The sequence below is a fragment of the Triturus cristatus genome, chromosome 12 (genome assembly GCF_964204655.1).
Source record: "Triturus cristatus chromosome 12, aTriCri1.1, whole genome shotgun sequence".
NCBI lineage: Eukaryota > Metazoa > Chordata > Amphibia > Caudata > Salamandridae > Triturus > Triturus cristatus.
In genome coordinates this window covers 453,252,108-453,270,197 of record NC_140595.1, presented here as the reverse complement: position 1 = coordinate 453,270,197, position 18,090 = coordinate 453,252,108, and the positions used below count along the sequence as shown (strand labels likewise).

General features: G+C 49.8%; 1 pseudogene across 1 annotated transcript in view; it reads right to left on the bottom strand.

The window, feature by feature from the left end:
- The window catches only part of LOC146776089 (uncharacterized), a 50,018-nt pseudogene extending 37,450 nt beyond the window's left edge, over positions 1-12,568 (bottom strand). The window contains exon 1 of the transcript XR_014971948.1: positions 12,498-12,568. The product of XR_014971948.1 is annotated as an uncharacterized LOC146776089 (transcript). The remainder of the gene's footprint in view (positions 1-12,497) is intronic.
- Between the last annotated feature and the right edge of the window lie 5,522 nt (positions 12,569-18,090).

Below are 18,090 nucleotides of genomic sequence, written 5' to 3'. Positions count from 1 at the left end.
ATGACAAAAATCCAACATACACAAGGAAATATATGATTTTGTAAAGAATAAAGCAAAAATACAGTTTCTTGAAGTTGATAGAGCCAAACAGGGCTATCACGGAATTGTGACCAACAAATCTAACAGTTCAGTCCGACCTGGATGGAGTCGAGCGCTGGTTACAGTGTCTGGGAAGACCCGCAAACAGTATCTTGGATTTGAAGAGGCCTCGAGGACCTTGTGGTGAAGTGTAGAAGTGAGGCGTCGCTTGAGTTGAGCGGCATCGGTGCTGCATGTCAGTACGGAAGTCGGTGAGCACCTGATGTCACACGCTTTGCAGATCAAACTCCATGAAGTTGAAGTCAGGAGCGCTGATGACTGCTGTGTCATCGCAGGTGGTGTGTCGTGCCCTTCACGATACGGTGTCCGTGGCTTCGGTGCAGGCAGCGGCGTGGCGTTTGTTCAGCACGGTCGTCGGTTGACCCAGGGAAGCGATGTTGTCACGGTCGGTATCTCGTGCTCCTCACGAGGCGGTGAGATGGGCTTCAGTGCAGGCAGCGGCGACAGGTGACGATGTCAGAGTCGGTGGTGCTGTCGTCGGCAGACCAGGGGCTATGGTGCCGTCGAGGGCGGTGACCACGGCTACAGTGTAGGCAGTGGAGTAGGTGACGGTGCGAAGCGGTGTCGTCGGTATAAGTAGGGTTGTGTGGTTGTAGAAGTCAGTGTCCACAGCCACGGTGCAAGCAGCCTTGTTGCTGACAATGTGAAGCGTCGTCGTTGCTGAGACTAGGGCTGCGGTATCATTGAGATCGGTGCTGAGCTCACCCAGTGAGCGGTCACTGTGATGGCTTCGGGAATCCTTTTCTAGAAGTTACAGCCCAGCAAACACCTCCAGTGGCCCAGAACTGGAATTGACGCCACTTGGCAAATTCAGAACTACCAGCAATGGAGTCAAGGTGCTGTAGGTGAAGTCTTTGATGACCCTGAGACTTCCAACAGGACGCAAGCAGGCTCAAGCCCTTTGAGAAACTTCACAAGCAGGATACACAGCAAAGTCCAGTCCTTTTCCTCTCCAAAGCAGAAGCAGCAACTCCAAGCCACCACTGCAAAGCAACACACAGCAAAGGGGTAGTACTCCTCCTTACAGCTCTTCTCCTTGACAGAGTCTCCTCTCGTTCCGGAAGAGTTCTAAAAGTCTGCGGTTTTAGGTCCAATACTTATACCCCTTTTGGCCTTTGAAGTAGGCATTCTTCAAATGATTGTCTTTGCAGTGCACACATTCTTGTCCTGCCTGGTCTTATCTCCAGCCACACTCCAGGGGGCTGAAGACAGCATTGTGAGAGGCCAGGCATAGCCCTATTCAGATGTATGTGACAACTCCTCCTACCACTCTAGCTTAGGAAGGCCCATCAGCCTGGTGATGGGTCATCAGGATATGCAGGGCACAGCTCAACTCCCTTTGTGTGACTGCCTAGAGCGAATGCACAAACAACCCATCTGTCAGTCTGAACCAGATGTTGATTCCACAACAGGAAGAGGCACAGGATGATAAAGCAAGAAAATGCCACTTTCTAAAAGAGGCATTTTCAAACACACAATTTAACAACCACTTTCACTAAAAGATGTATTTTTAAATCCTGAGTTTTGGGCCTAAACTCCAAATCTCTCTCTCTTCCCAATTGATAGGTACACTTGCAAAATGTTGCAAGGCAGCTCCAATGATAACCTATGGGAGAGACAGTCCTTGCAATAATGAAAAACAGAATTATCAGTAATTCACTATCAGCACATGTAAAACATACCAGTACATGTCCTACCTTTCACATACACTGCACCCTGACCCATGGGGGGCACCCTGGGCCTACCTTAGGGGTGCCTTACATGTAGTAAAAGGGAAGGTTTGTGTCTGGCAAGTGGGTGAACTTGCCAGTTCTACATAGCAGTTTAAAAACTGCACGTGCAGACACTGCAATGCCAGGCCTGAGACATATGTACAGGGTTACTCATGTGGGTGGTACAACCAGTGCTGCAGGCCCACTAGTAGCTTTTGATTTACAGGCCCTGGGCAACCATAGTGCACTTTACTAGGGACTTACCAGTAATTCAAATATGCTAGTTATAGAGAACCAATCGAAGTACATATGCACTTTAGCACTGATCCGCAGTGGTAATGTGCCCAGAGTCCTAAAGCCAACCAAAACAAGTCAGAAAAAATAGGAGGGAAAACGTGGGGGGGGGTAAACCTGTAAGAAGAGCCAGGTCCAACAATAAGCCTACAGATAAGCCTGCCGATTTCCCAAAGGCATCCTAGATAGGTTCATCAGAGGAACATAAGAGGTGGACAGTACTAAAGAGCAAGTGAAGCCAATCTCCAAATTTGCTGTATTACAGCCCTGAAGCTGGAGGAGTCAGTTAGAACCCACACAAAAGGGTAGATTGGTGCTTACCATCATCTCAGAAACATCTGATCAGCAAATGGAGAAGAAGACACTAGGAAGATGATAACAGTTATCATCACCACTTGGAAAGAAACATTGGCTAGTTGTGGTGACCCAGTGCACTAATGGATCTACTACAAAGGTATGTATTTGCTCCCACTGTCATAGCTTCAAATCTAAGTCAATCCATTGAGAATGTCATTCTTCTGAGAACCATACAATGAGAACTATTGAGTCAGATAACAATAAATAATTGTTGTCAGCCCAAAACAATAAGCCCTCCCACTCCCCGCCACGGGTGAATTGTCTGCTTTACAAATACCCCAGTTATGTTATGTATGAGACATATCTGTTATTCAGGGCCCTGCACTGTGATGCCTCAAACATTGCCTCTTCCTACCATTAAGCTAGCATATGTCAGACACCAGGTTCTAGCGGTGATCAAGTCCTCAATCTACAAGAGAGTGCTGCTCTCTGATCTGATGCTTTGGTGGAAAGCGAGGTGACAATGTGTTTCTAGGTGTTAGGCAACAGAACTGGGAGAAAAATCATCACATAAGTTTTCAAAAAAGCTACTGGAAAAAATGAGTGCTGATTTTTGTGTCACCACCAATGAGAGATAGCTGCCAATAGTTGTCGACAAATACTCTCTGTATCTAGAAATGAAATATTGAATACTCCCACAGAAGAGGCAACACACACTTTCCTGGCTGCTGTTGTCATGACAAGTCTTACTGCCGTCAACATCTCTGCTCATTCATCCTGGCATCCAGCTACCCTTCTCCCTTGACAGAGGGAACGGCGATCAAATACCAGTAGAGTAATAACAAGGTGAAGCAGTGGAGATGCACCAGAATCTCAGACATCCGGGTAGGAAATCTCATGCAATACCCAGGAGCAAAGCTTAGGATGCCCTTCACATCATAATCATTCAGGGAAACTACCCAGAGAAATGCAATGGTTTTGTCAAAAGGATTATTCACATTAAAGAGAATGTGTCTGCATATAAGAGCTATCAAGGTCTTTACTCTGAAGTTTATGAGGACTCTGAAGACTCTCCCAAACTATATGACAGTGACAGAGCACGTGACAGGTCGTCATCACTACATCAAGGTACAAGCCAAGGGGCACTGAGCATGCCATTTTGGAATATTAGCCATCCAGCAGAAACATACAGGCGCTCTCTACAACTAAGTTCTTACAGAGTGTCAGCCAAAGACAAAAAGACTTGATATACCTTGAGACCTGACTCGAGGCATGATCATTAAGCCTGACCCCTCACTTGGACATGATCAAGCTTGTGACCCCCAGTTTTATTACAAACAATTTCCCCAGAAATTTTACTCATCCAGTCAACTGGATCTCCACCCAATTGAACCTCCATTCAACTAACCGCCAAAGCCACTTCACGTGTTTAGGTGTTGTCCTTCAGTCAATTATGTGAAAGAATGTTATGGTTACCAAAATGGTTGTTACTCAAGTTCTTTATGTGAAAGGATAACACTCATAGTGAACTGTGGGAACACGCCCTCAACATCAGGCGTGTTCTGTGCTTGGATGTGAAAGATTGAATAAGAAATTGAGCTTGACGATGATGATTGTAACTGTGCCACTGCAACCCAGCCAGCAAAGCTTGACATAAGCACTGTGGGTCTTATATTTACTGCTGAGGACAATGCAATTACAGTATCTAACAGGTACTAAAAAAAGGTATAACTCCCACTAGACAGTGACAAAGGGAGGTGTGTGTAATACTTGAAAAGCTATGGTGTACTAACCCACTCTGATTTAAAAGGGTTTTGTATTTCATGTTCAAAATGTAGTTTATTGAAATTCTATGAACTTAGACTTACTTACTCTTCCTCACTTAGAAAAGAGCAAGGAAAAACAAAAATAGATATATTTTGAATATGATTTTTTATATCTATGTGTGTGTGTGCACATCTAAATATATAAATGCATACACACACACACACACACACACACCCACACACACACACACACCCACACACACACACACACACACACACACACACTATATGACTTCACACCAGTGAAAGCCAGTAGGCAGTCTACCGGCTAGTCTGTAGGGATAGTAGTCACACTTTACAAAATATTACTACTATCAATGTACCTCTAGCATGCAACTGATTCTAGCACTCTGTTGGTGACCTACAGACAAAAAGAAGTACACCTCTCAGGCATCTAGTGACACAAATCTCCTGCTCGGAAAAATATATCTGGCCAGTCAGAATGAGAAACGAGGAGAGGCAATGCACAAAGCTATTGTGCCATGGAATTTCACTCACCGGGAGCTAGACCAACTTCTCATTGCCGAATTCCTCTGACAAAAGTATAAGAAATGATCTTTAGAAAACTCTCTGCTATTCTGCCCAATATACTGAAGTGTAATGAACACAAAAATACATTACCTGCTCCTGTGAAAACACAATGCTCCCAGGTCCTTTTTGAGACCCAGATATATTTGAATACTGCATTATATTTCTCTTCCCACCTGCCTGGATTACAAGCAATATATTTGAAAAAAGTGTTGTGGGATTGCCCCCACTTTCTTTTTGTGAAATAATACACAGATTATGGAGTAATCACCCTAACAGTTCCATAGATTGTCGGGATATCTCAATCAACAATTCCAAAACTTTTAATCAACCAGAATCTTTTTTTTTAATTAATTACCAGGGGTATTTAAGAAGAATACATTAACTTGAAGGTAGATAAATAGGTTCAGTGCTCACTGCTGACACATAATGTGATTTACATGTCTCAATTTCAATTCAGTATAGTTTGGCCCACAATTTCATCCTTCCGAGGTTGGTAAATGGAGAACTGTTAAAGTCGGGATGGTCTAACATCTTCTATTTACATGTCATACAAATGGCACAGGCTACTATGCTAGCTCACTTGGTTCAAAATACAGCTTGGTTTAAAACATTTTACTGGGCTAGTTTTCACTCTCAGTCCAAACCACAAAAGTTGGGGCTAAACATTATTTTAAATCCCTAATTATTTACAGTGACCCAAAAGGTTCTGCTTTCTGCATCAACGATGAGCATGTCGTAATACATATTTCTATGGCATTTAATCTATTGTCAGAACCCCTCTTAGAAGGCCACAGGGTACGCAGTGGCCAGGGCCGGACTGGGAATCGAAACCGGCCCTGGCATACTGCTTGGCCGGCCCCTAGAGGGGGGAGAGGAAGGTGCGGCCAAGCTGTTAGTTAGGGCCGGTTTCGGCTGATTTTGTTACAGGGTGCCGATATTGTCGGCCCCCGGTAACACAAACACTCCCCCAGGGTCCCAAAACCGGCCCCCACCCTGGTGGCCCACCGGGGAAACGCCCAGTGCCTGCTACCGGCAGTCCGGCCCTAGGAGTGGCTACTGGGTCCAATCATGATGGTTGAAGCCTTTTACTCCTGATGTCCTACGGCCTGACCTACTATGGGTCCTACTCACATGGGCCACATACCTCTTCTGTACTTGAGTCTCAGTGGTAGCTGTGGTCGACCAGTCAAGGGTCAATCAGGAGGGATGTAGATACAGGTCACTCAAGAAAACAACTCAATGTGCAAACAGTACGAACAATAAATCAATGTCCAGCTAAATACTTGCTTTCATAAGAAAAGTAGCATTTTATTTCCAACTTCACACATTCAACGAAAGACAACATTCAGAAGCAACACAACAATCCCCCTTGAGGCCGTGGCTCTAGTAGTTGTCAGGCAAATCCCTGTCCCACCCTCCTTCACATAACATGTTCTGGGCTATTCCTAAGCCTGGGCAAAGCACTACGCTACGCTCGCGTAGTTTGCGAATTTTGCGCTACTTCGCACTACGCAAATTGCACATAGCACAGTGCGAACACGCGTAGCGTAGTGTTGCATAGTGCTGCGGTCATTTTTTCCTTGTTCGCGATCAGCAACATGAAGTTGGCGATCGCGAGCATGGAAAATAAACCTCCCGGCGAGATTCCCAATGCGAGGAGGTCAGGTTTCTCATTGCGAGTAGTCGCGTATGCTCGCGACCGTTCGCGATGAGAAACTACCAGTTCGCGTTGAGGAAGCTGCCGCTCGAGTAAAAATCTACTCGAGCAGGAGAAAAGTACAGCTCGCACTGTGCAAGATACCATTTTCAATGATTGCACAGTGCCTGTTGCTTGTCCGCACTGTGCAATAATTGAAAACGACATCTGGCACAGTGCGAACAAGGTACTACGCAGTTCGTGAAGTGCGAGGTGCACTTTGCGTAGCTTCGCGAAGTGCTACTTCCCGAACTACGCCCAGGGTTAGTTATTCCCCATTCACCGGTGGCCTCTTCCATGGAACTATCAGGCCCTACTCTAAAGTTCTCCCTTTGAATCTTTAGGAATTCAGTCAAGAGTGTTGATGGTGTCGCAGCACTGTTAGTAGCGAGTCCCCGGGGACCCAACTGGCCCAATTCCCAACTTAGCCATTCTTGCAGCACGGAAGAGTTCAGTCATGCAGTGGGTGCCCTCAATGTGCACCCGAGAGTCCTACTCAGTTCAGAGAAGTTGGGCTGCTTACTGCCCTCACATCAGCACCTGGTGGCACAGGCTCTCTCTCCTGAGAACCCCTGCAGGAAGTCGCTCAGTTGTCGGAGTAGCTCTCCGCTCATGAAGATGTAGTAAGTTGACTTTGCTCAACGGGGTGGGGGGGATTGGTGCTTTCTTCAGCTCCTGTCTGAAGCCAGCAAGGTTGCAACCTTGACCACGGGGTCTCTGGCACTCCTCAGTGGGGAGTTGGGGGCTGTTCCCTCAAAGTATTGGTCAATCCCACTGATTCTAGCCTCAGTCTATCCTTCGGACGGCGACTTCAATCCTTTGGCAACATTGGTACCGACACCCCCTCCTGGCATTTGAGGTTGTTGTGGCATGTGATTATAAGGGTGCAAGCTCTTCCAGCACAGGTGCTTCAGCTCAGACTGTCCCAAATCTTGGTACTCCTCGAAGTGGTTACTTTTCTGGTGGCTCTCTCTGGCAGACGGGGTCACTTTAGCACTGTGGCACAGTCTGTGCAAGACCTGCATGGAGCTTAAGACATGGCTCGGTCTATGGCAGCCCCCTCCTGATACACGGGGTCGTCAAAAACAATCCTGCACGTGGACTACGGCCCAAATGGTGCACAACTGAATTCTCACACCTCGCATATGGCGTTCTCACTGTAGGGCTCCACACTGGACCTTGCGCCCTCTAACGCGCTCCTCTTCCTCATTGGGCACAACAGTCTTGGCATGCAGGCAGGCGCTGGTGCTCCAGGCTTCAGAGCAGGTGATTTTAGTTTCCCATAGTAATGTCTCCTCACCCAGCAGGGAGACTATCAGGCCTTGGTCCCCAGTCCTGGTCACAGTCAGAAGTCTTACAGAGCTGCCCCTTCTCACACAGCTCATCTGGCTGTTTTTAAGATAAAACATTTTTAGGGTCTCAACCGCCCCTTTTTATAGTCCTTTTCCATACACAAAATGTGATTTAGGACCTGGGTCTTTGAAGTTTTATGTTAGGGTTCTGTTCTTTTGAAGTGGACACTTCTCTCTTTCTTCTTTTCTTCTTGTCTCCTGAAAGATGTTTGTCACAGCAGGCATGACTTTAAAGCTGACCGACCCACAACACAAGTCATAGGATTGACCAGAGTTCCCACGTGGATGTCAGCCACAGTGATTTGTGATTGAAAAGGTTAATCTCAGCTCCCCCAAAACTACTCTTTATGATTTCCTTAGCAGGAATCTCCCTTATTGGGATGTGTCCAGGCCCCATCAATTTGATCTATCACTAAATTAGAGAAGTCTTTTGAAGTGTAAAGGGAGTCTTCCCCCACCTCCCCCCCTAGTGTGTCCTCACCTGGCTCACAGGAATGCAGCAATACACAAATCAGACTGGAGGGTTTCTGTCCTCCTCATGTCTTCACCAGCTAGGCCTGGGCTTCCCAAAATGGAGCTCAGAGTCCTCCATGTAATGAACCAATGCAGGTAAGCTCACTCAGTGTACATCCGAAGCACACTGTCTGTTCAGCACGGTTCCACCATGCATTGTACCCTTACATGTGCAAATGCATTCAGCACACACATTCAGTCTGTGCAAACTGTTCAACACTGAAACTTTTGTATAGTATATTTAACCAGGTGTGCTCTTTACAAACACACACACACACACCACAAACTGACAGCACACATGCTCACCCCTCATGTATTGTACTCCACACATGAACACATGAACACATACAGCCAACACATGTTTTTCCAGTGCATGCACTGCACAGCACTGTTATGTTATGTTATGTTAATTTATTTCTTCTATAGCGCACGGCTACTCCCAGGAGCGTCCCGGCGCTTTGCTGAAGAACATTAGCAGATAAAAACAAAACATAGCGACTGCAAAAGGGAAACAGAAAAGAGACTCGGGTTATCTAGAAGTACTTAATTAGTGAAGAGCCACGTTTTAAGCTCCTTTCTGAAGGCAAGGAGGCTCGGGGCCTGTTTGAGAGAGAGTGGTAGTTCATTCCACTCCTTCGGGACTAGGTAGCGGAAGGATCGACCACCCATCCTTGCACGTTTAATGACCGGGACTGTCATTTTGGATAGCAAAGATGATCTCAGGGCCCTGCCCGGTACATATCGGGATAGACGTTTCCTTATGTACTTGGGGCAAGAGCCATGTAGAGCCTTAAAGGCAAATGTCAGGCACTTAAAAAGGATTCTTTTAGAGATCGGCAGCCAGTGTAAGTCTCTCAAAAGAGCCGTGGCGCCGGCTCTTCTTGGGAGCCCGTAAATAGCACGGGCCGCCGAATTCTGGACCACTTGCAAACGGGTCAGAAGATATTTTGGAAGGCCCAAAAAAAGGGCGTTTGCGTAGTCCAGTCGCGATCCAATCAAAGCCTGAACAATAGTCTTCCTATACTGAACAGACAAAAGAGGAAGGAACTTTCTCAGCATACGTAAAATGCCGAAGCATTTACCTGAGAGGCACGAAATATGTGGCCCAAAAGACAGTTCACTGTCCACAATTACTCCCAGGTTTTTTGCTTTAAGTGACACACTGTCAGGTGGAAACAAATCTTGAGGCCACCAGGCTTTCCAATCTGGTTCAAAGGTGCAACCAAAAAAGAGCAGCTCCGACTTGTCGGGATTACACTTTAACCCATTACACCTGAACCACTCGAAAACCGCCCCCAAACAGTCCTTGATCTGTACGCCATCGAAAGTTCCGCCCCTGTCACAGGTGAACAGGAGCTGGGTATCATCGGCGTAAGATATGACCTGGGCACCAAAAGATTCCGCGACAGCCGCCAGAGGAGCCATAAAGATATTAAATAGCGTGGGGCTAAGGATGGAACCCTGCGGTACCCCTACCTCTAATGGAGACATATCCACGGAAAAAGGAGGCGCCCAGATCGTTTGTCGGCGGCCGGCTAGAAAAGATTTAAGCCAGCTCCACACCGTTCCCTGAATGCCGCACTCCCAGAGTCTTTTAAGGAGGCGATCATGGGGGACGGTGTCGAATGCCGCCGATAGATCTAACATTACCAGCATAGCACAGCACTATATCTCTCATGTAATGAATTCTTCTCAGGCATACATTCACCCAGTACATCTACTAATAATCATACATACACTGCACAGTACTGCTCCATCTTGTACTGTACCCTTCCCCGGCACACTCCTGCACAGCACAGCACTCCACACCTATCTGATGTAGGTCAAGGGTGAGTTAAGCACACAGCAGCGGAACATTTAAAAATTGAGTGAGCTTGTAGGCCTCACTCCAATGGCACAAGGCAAAATGGTCCTGTTCAGTACTAATGAACGCTACACAGTATGATGCCACCACCATGCTTGTGCATCTTAACTCCTGTGGAGGTGGTACCCTTCCACCACTATGAGGGTACCGCTTTGAGAGCCCCTCTCGGTCCAAAACGACCACAATCCATGAAACAGGCCTATGTCATGGTGCACATGCTTGATCTGTGTTCGCCTATGGAAAACAATCTGCATTAGTGATAGTGACAAAAATACAGCTTGGCACTCAGGGCAGGGGTACACCTCTTTACCATGCAAAGGACTTTTCCATCCCAACATCTAACTACATTGTTCTATGCAATGCCATGTTTCCTATGGTATGCTATTGACATTTGTTACTGAGGTCTTATCCTTCTGGGTACCATTTTTAAATTGTTTACCTACATTTGGTATGTGCGTTGAGAGTGCATTGATAATATTACGTGTGCTTTTGTTTCCCACTTAAAAACATTGCACGCTCTTAAAATAAAGACATATTGGGATTGCAGGATATCAGGATGATGCGATCCACTTTCTTTCTTGTATTAGTTTGAGTTCAAAAAGTCAATCTAATCTCTTGTGTACTCTGACTGTCAATGTTCTTCAGCTCGGATTCTGAAAAACAGGTTCTTTGTTGTTGCTCAATGTTCTTCAGTGCTGCAGTGAAAGCAGTTCTGACCCCTCGCGCCTTGACTCTACAGAGCTCTGAACTGAACTGAAATTTGAGGTTTTGGATGAAGAGACATTTCAAAAGAAAGTCGGATCTGTATCATGGTAGAATGACACTTGATGCTGACTGAGCATAGGTTATGTGGTTTGATCAGTTTGACATTCAGATTCGCCAACTACAAAAAGTGTTATAGCTAAGGCATTTCATTGCTAGAATTTAATACAAGGTTCGATCTTTTTTTAGGTCTCGCCATACGCAGCACACATGCGCTGCATGGGCAAAAAGACCTTTTGCGATCGCTTTGGCTTTTCAGCCAAAAACGTGCATGCGTTCCATTGCCTTCAATGGCAACGCGTGCACGTCTGGAGATTCACTTGCGGGAGCGCGCGGCGCCATATGGTAGCAATTATCGCTCCTGGCGCTGCACGCTCCCGCAAGTGAAACACTTTCACTCGCCCCCTCCTCTCGCCCCTCCCCCTGCTGCCTCCTTTTAGCGCGAGGAACGCGCTTGTTGTAATTTGCGTTAACGAAAATGTTTCTTTGCTTAGGTACGGAAATAACATCTTTGGAAACCACTTCACCTAAACCCGATAACACCAAAAAATCGTTACGAGCATACTATTGGACAACTTTTAGCTTTTGTAAGTACATTACTACAATATTTAAAATCAAACTGTTTCGTGTTTAGATATTTTTACTTTTAACCGACATTGCATGTTTGCTTGTTTAATTTCTTAAATAAAATACTATTTACCCATAAAGGCAAACAAAAAAAACACTTTATTAGGAAAGTTACAAAATAAAAACTTTACGCTGCTGCCAGCGCCCCAATACTTATTCAGGGCCTTTTTTTAAACCAGTGTTTAACGGGACGCGTATATGCAAAATGCATTTAAACCTGCTATTTCACTACAATATATACCGTGCGGAACGATGCGGTGTTTACTATATAAAATTTACAAGGCAAAGCTTGCCATCTAAATACTGTTTGCAAAGCCGTAACACAAGGATGTTTTTATTTATCCTAACCACTTTTAGGGCTTCTTCTAAGTACATAACAAATAAAAAAATGAACACACCCTATCTCTTCTTTTCTTCCCCTGCCTCTTACGCTATCGCAAACTCAACTGCATGTGTCTAACACTTCTCAGCTCAGCAAAATGCTAATGCAACCAAAATGTAACCCAACCCCCCGCTCCGCTGTACCCAGCAACGCGCACTTGTCCTTGAATTACATTTCTTTCAAAGTGAGCAAAGCTTTGGTCTCCGAAGTATAAATAAAACGAACTCCGACCAGCAGCACTCAAGCCATTCACAGGCTTAATTTAAACTGGGGTCCAACGTAAAGCTTACACGCAAAAGTCTGTAAAAGATACATCCATTCCCATAAAATATCTACCATCAGATAGCACAATTTATACCTAGGGTTTGGGAGTAGTGAAAAAAATCACAGCGTGTCGTTCACTCCCCTGCCTCCTGTACTTTCGCTTACTTTACTGCATATCTGTGACACCTCTCAGGAAAACACAGTCTGATACTGGCAAAATGTACCCCAAGCCCTACTCTGTTGTAGCCAGCAAAATACCCCACAGCCTCCCCTCCTACCTTTTAAACACATTTTTCGGGGGTGAGGTAGGACGTGTTTGCTGGAGCTCCTGCCCGCCGTCCACCGACATTAGCTTTGTTTAGCCCCTGTGCGACCTGCGGATGACTGCTGACACTGGCGCGGACTGTCCCGGGAGGTGCCGACCCTGACTGCCGAGGAGCTTGGCGGCGTCCGACCTCTCTGTGTAGCCAGGTGCGGGGCGGCAGTGAAGCAACCAGGCCGTGGAGGCTTCACAGGAGCGGCGGCCCCGCGGTGGGACCGTCGAGGCCAGCAACCTTTATCCCGGCCTCTACCTTAGGGCCCGCCGGCCGGCACGCCGGGTGGGCCGCTGGAGCTTTGGGACTGCGGCGACCTAGGCGGAGAAGAGAGGCGGCCTGCCAGAAACCGCGGAGCCCTGGGATTCGGCGGACCCGGGGCGGGGGTCGTTCCTCCCCCACGTCAACGAGGCCTGAGCTGGCACTGGACGCTGCCCCCTGGGGTTGCGCCAGAAGAAGGCGAGGACCGGACGGGGCCCCGGAGCTGGCGGAGGGCTGCGCTGGGGGGGTCCGGATCGGGCGGCCCTCTACACACATCTCTACCTTCGCGGACTGCCTTCCTCCTATCCCCGGAGTACCCCGAAGCCCGGCGGCGGTGGTGACAGCGCCCGTCTCTTGGTTCGGGGCGGAGCGGTGTACTGCGGCGCTATATCGCGGACACGTGGTGGAGGCCCGGCCGGATCCCTGGCCTGGAGTGTAGAGAGCGGCCCGTAGCATGGTCTGGCTGGGCCCGGAGGCGATGAGTCTGAGACACGTGGCGGCTGAGCCCAGGTAGGAGACGCCTACATTTATCCGGAAGTGGGGAGCTCAGCCCTCCAGCGCAGCAGCGGGAGAAGACCCAGGTGGCTGACCCTAGCCTTGCACAGCGGGGGAGCGCCGGCCGGAGGGGTGACAAGCCGGATAGCTGGGGGCCGAGAGATGACCCGGTGGAAGGCCCGCGGGAGAGAGGGATTGTAGTGGCTGGACACCGGGCCCCGGGGTGTGTGGGCCCCTTCCCTCTGAATACTCGCATGGACAGTGTGGCTTCCTGGCTGGCACCCCCACGAGACACTCAGCTTGGCCCTACTTGGCGGCACGGGGTGGGGGCCTGGAGACGGCTCGTGACTTTGGATCCGCCCTACTGGGGTTTATGTCCTGGTCCCCCCCACTCCTCGTAGCGGGTCCGACGTGCCTCTTGGTGTGAGCCCTTTAGCGGAGTCCCTATGACTATGCCCTCATCTAGGGCGAGGAAGCAGAAACCTCTAAGAGGCACCTTTGGGCGCGCTCATTCTGTATCCAGCCCCGTGGGCGTGACCCCCGCGATGGTGACTCCTCAACACCCTCCCAGTGCCGGGGATGAGCCGATCACTAAAGCGTACATGGAGTCCCTCTTCCAAACCCTCAGGGCGGATCTTCAGATGGTGAAGGCTGACCTCACGGCTGAGATAAAAGAGATCCGCCGTGATGTTGATGCCGTGGGGGAGCGTGTGGCCACCCTGGAGGACAAGAGCGATACCACCGTGTCGGACATCAATACACTCCAGAAGGAGGTTCTCCGCCTGCGGGATCAGCACCTAGACGTCCAAACTCACCTGGAAGATTTGGAAAACAGATCCCGCAGACATAACATCCGTATCCGGGGAGTGAAGACATCGGACGACACCAAAGACCTCTCCGCCTTCGCCACAGGCCTCTTCCGCCATATCCTGGCTACCCCGGATGGCACTGAGATCGTCTTGGACAGGGCACACAGGGTTGGCCCGCCTCGGGGGCCTAATGCCCCCCCAGCAGACATGCTGGTGTGTGTTCAAGACTTTAAGACCAAAGAAGCGAACCTTACGAAGGCGAGGACCCTCCATCCTATTTCCTACAGGGGGCACTCACCGGTGCTATACCAGGACCTGGCCCTGATTACCTTGCAACGCCGCCGGCAGTTTCGCCCAGTGACTGAACACCTTCGGCAGCGGGGTATCCCATACTCGTGGGGTCACCCCTTCCGCCTCATTTTTAGACTAAACGGCAAGCTCCACCAGCTACGCTCACTCACTGAATCTTGCAGATTGCTGGACATGCCACCGCCAAGCGGGGATGATGACTGTCAAAGCACCGGCTCAGGGCCCGAGGCCTCTACATCGGAGTGGCGATGTCAGGGTGGGCGACGGCGTGCCTGGAGACCCAACAAAACTGACATAGCTGAGAGCCAGCGGGATGCATTGGCCTCCGCGAAGGATGCTCTGGCCGGGGCGGGTTCTGGCGGCGAGTGAGCGGCTGACGCACATGCTCTACCGCGCCTGGTCCAGGACCTTCCGGTGGACGGCGGGGGGGCCGAGCCTCTCCCCCTTGGTCACATCATGGCCCCCACACAGACGCTCTCCTGGTTTACCAAAGGAGACGGACAATTTCTATGGATATTGCTTTCTTTGTTTGTTTTTGCTAGTGGTTTTTATCGCTGGATCAGTTGTTTAGTAGGGGGTATTGGGGTTTGTTTGGGGTACGAACTCCCTCGTCCATATATCTCTATTGCACTTCGTATGCTGCTGCGCTGTTGAGCCGCCGTTCTGGGTTGTCGCTCTCTTGTGTTTCATGTGGCTCATGGCCTGCACCGCTACCTGCTCTACCCCTGATCCCTAGATGCCACACACCCCTCTTAAGGTCCTCACGCTAAATGTCCGAGGCTTGAATAACCCCGTCAAACGGCGAGCAATTCTCAGCTACTTGGAACACTCGAGAGCGGACATATGCCTCCTACAGGAGACCCACCTTCTGGCTAAGGACCACCACCGGCTACAATCCCGGGCCTTCCCTACGCAGCTGTTCTCCTCTGCCAACTCCAAATCCGCTGGGGTAGCTATATTGGTGTCCCGCTCCTTTCCTGGTAGGGTCCTGCAAAAAGGGGCGGAGATAAAGGGCCGCTTACTCACATACCAATTCCTATCGGGGGGTGACATTTGGGGTTGGCTCCATATATGCGCCCAATGAAGGACAGATCACATTCCTCCTCCAGGCCCTCGAGGAAGCCACGGCAGCCGTGGACCGCCGCCTGCTGCTGGGTGGTGACCTCAATATTGTCTTTGATAACACCTTAGATCGTTCCTGTCAGAGAACTGGGCAAAAGGGGGTTCTCACAGCTATTGGACGGGCCCGACTTCGAGATGTGGGGCTGTCGGACCTATGGCGTCACTTTCACCCGACCAGTCGCGGTTATACCTTTTATTCCGGGGCCCATAAAACATACGAACGCTTAGACTACTTTCTCAGTTCCCTGCCACTCCAGGCCCATGCCTTGAGCACGGAAATTTTAACGGCCTCCCTCTCAGATCACTCCCCGGTCCTAGCTACATTTCAGCTTCCGCCCTCCCTGCAGCCCCTTCGACACTGGCGCTTGCGCGACACGCTGCTGCACCAACCCTCCGTCACCGAACAAATCCAGACAGCTATCACAAATTTCCTCACTCACAACGCGGACACGACTCTGGCGACACAGTGGATGGCGCTGAAAGCAGTCATGAGGGGGGAATTTATAGCTATTTCCTCGGCCCACAACCGCGAGCGAAGGCGCAAGCGGGCGGAACTGTCTCAGCGCGTTTCAGAGCTCGAACAGATGCATCAAAGAACGGGCGCCTCCCGTGCTTGGCGACAGCTATGCGTAGAGAGAAAGCAGCTTGCAGCCTTAGACCAGGACAGGGCTGAGTTTGCGGCCATTCGGCTCCGACACTCGTATTATACGGGGGGGATAGATGCGGTCGTCTTCTGGCAAACAAGCTGCGGGAGACCAACCAGAGGCAGGGGGTTCACACAATTCGGACCTGGGAGGGAGGGGGGGGGGAGGCAGTGACAGACGATGCAGCCATAGCAGAAGTATTCCGAGACTTTTATGCGGACCTCTACACAGGGGAGCCCCTGGAAACCCAGTGCAGTGCTGATTACATAGACGCGGCCCTTATGCCCTCTTTAACCCCAGCGCAAGAAGATCACTTGGATAGGGCTATTCAGACAGAGGAAGTCATCTCTGCAATATCGCGCCTCAAGCTGGGTAAGTCGCCGGGCCCGGATGGTTACACAGCTGCCTTTTATAAGACATTTTGCGGCCAGGTGGCCCCACTCCTGACGGGCTTGTTCAATACCTTTGACCAAATGGGAGCTATCCCAGGGGAAATGTTAGAGGCCGCGATAGTGGTCATCCCCAAGCCGGGGAAGGACAGGACCACCTGTGGCGCCTACAGGCCCATATCCCTGCTGAACATAGACATTAAATTATACACTAGCATCTTTAGCGACTCGACTGGCCCGCATATGGCCCAGCTGGTTGATCCTGACCAAGCGGGCTTCATCCCTCAGAGGCAAACAAGCGACAATACTAAGCGTGTTCTACATCTGATTGAAAAGGCATCCCGCACACAAGGGGAATATATGCTTCTGGCCATCGACGCGTAGAAGGCCTTCGGCAGAGTGCACTGGCCGTATCTGGAGATGGTTCTGGTACGGGCCGGCTTTGGGGAGAAATTGCGCACCAGAATTCTAAACTGTTATTGTTTCCCCCAGGCGACAGTCCGAGTTAATGGCTATACCTCCTCTCGCTTCCCCATAAGTAGGGGCACTCGGCAGGGATGCCCCCTGTCGCCCCTCCTATTCGCGCTCTACATGGAGCCCCTGGCCCTTCGAGTCCGGCGGCACCCCCTTATCACCGGGATTAAATTTGGAGGGGACGTTCACACCATTAGTCTTTACGCAGACGATATTCTGCTCTCCCTATCCGACCCAATACCAGCTTTACGCGCTCTCTTTGTCGAGCTTTATGGCTTTGCGCGCGGGTCGGGGTTTAAAATCAACCTGGACAAATCCATAGCGCTTAACATCTCACTTTCCCCGCCCACTCTGGCCCATATTCAGGAGGAGCATACCATGAACTGGGCATCTGCCTCGATCCCCTACTTGGGCATTCAACTGGCTCCAACCCTCCAGGCCACGGCAGACATTAACTACTCTAGCCTCCGGTCCCACATACGCAAAGAATTGAACAGGTGGAAAAATTGCACACTCTCCTGGCTGGGCAGGATCGCGGCCACCAAGATGACAGTGCTTCCGCAGATTCTGTACCTCTTCCAGACCCTCCCTCTTCGCCCCCCGTCGGGTTGGATCCAACAGACTCAGGCGGATCTTGCACGTTTTATCTGGCACGGCCGCAAACCCCGATTCCGACACGCAGTAGCAGTTCTCCCACCGGAAAAGGGCGGGGTGCGGCTCCCTGACCTCCAGCTATATTTCCACGCCTCTCAGCTTAGGTATTTAGTAGAATGGCACCAACTGGAATCGGAGAAGCACTGGTTGTTCCAGGACCAGGCGGTGGCAACCAGGCCGCTGCAAGACATTCCCTTTCTCCGTAAACAGCATAGACCACCCAAATCGTTATGCCTCTTACATTACCAGCACTGTTTTGGAACCCTGGGATCGCACTAACATTACCCATCAATTGACTTCCTTTCCGTCGCCTCTCACTCCAATATTTGATAACCCAGAGTTTCACCCTGGTGCCGATGAGCGGACCTTTCGCGCCTGGCGTTCCTCCTCTTGTAGGTCT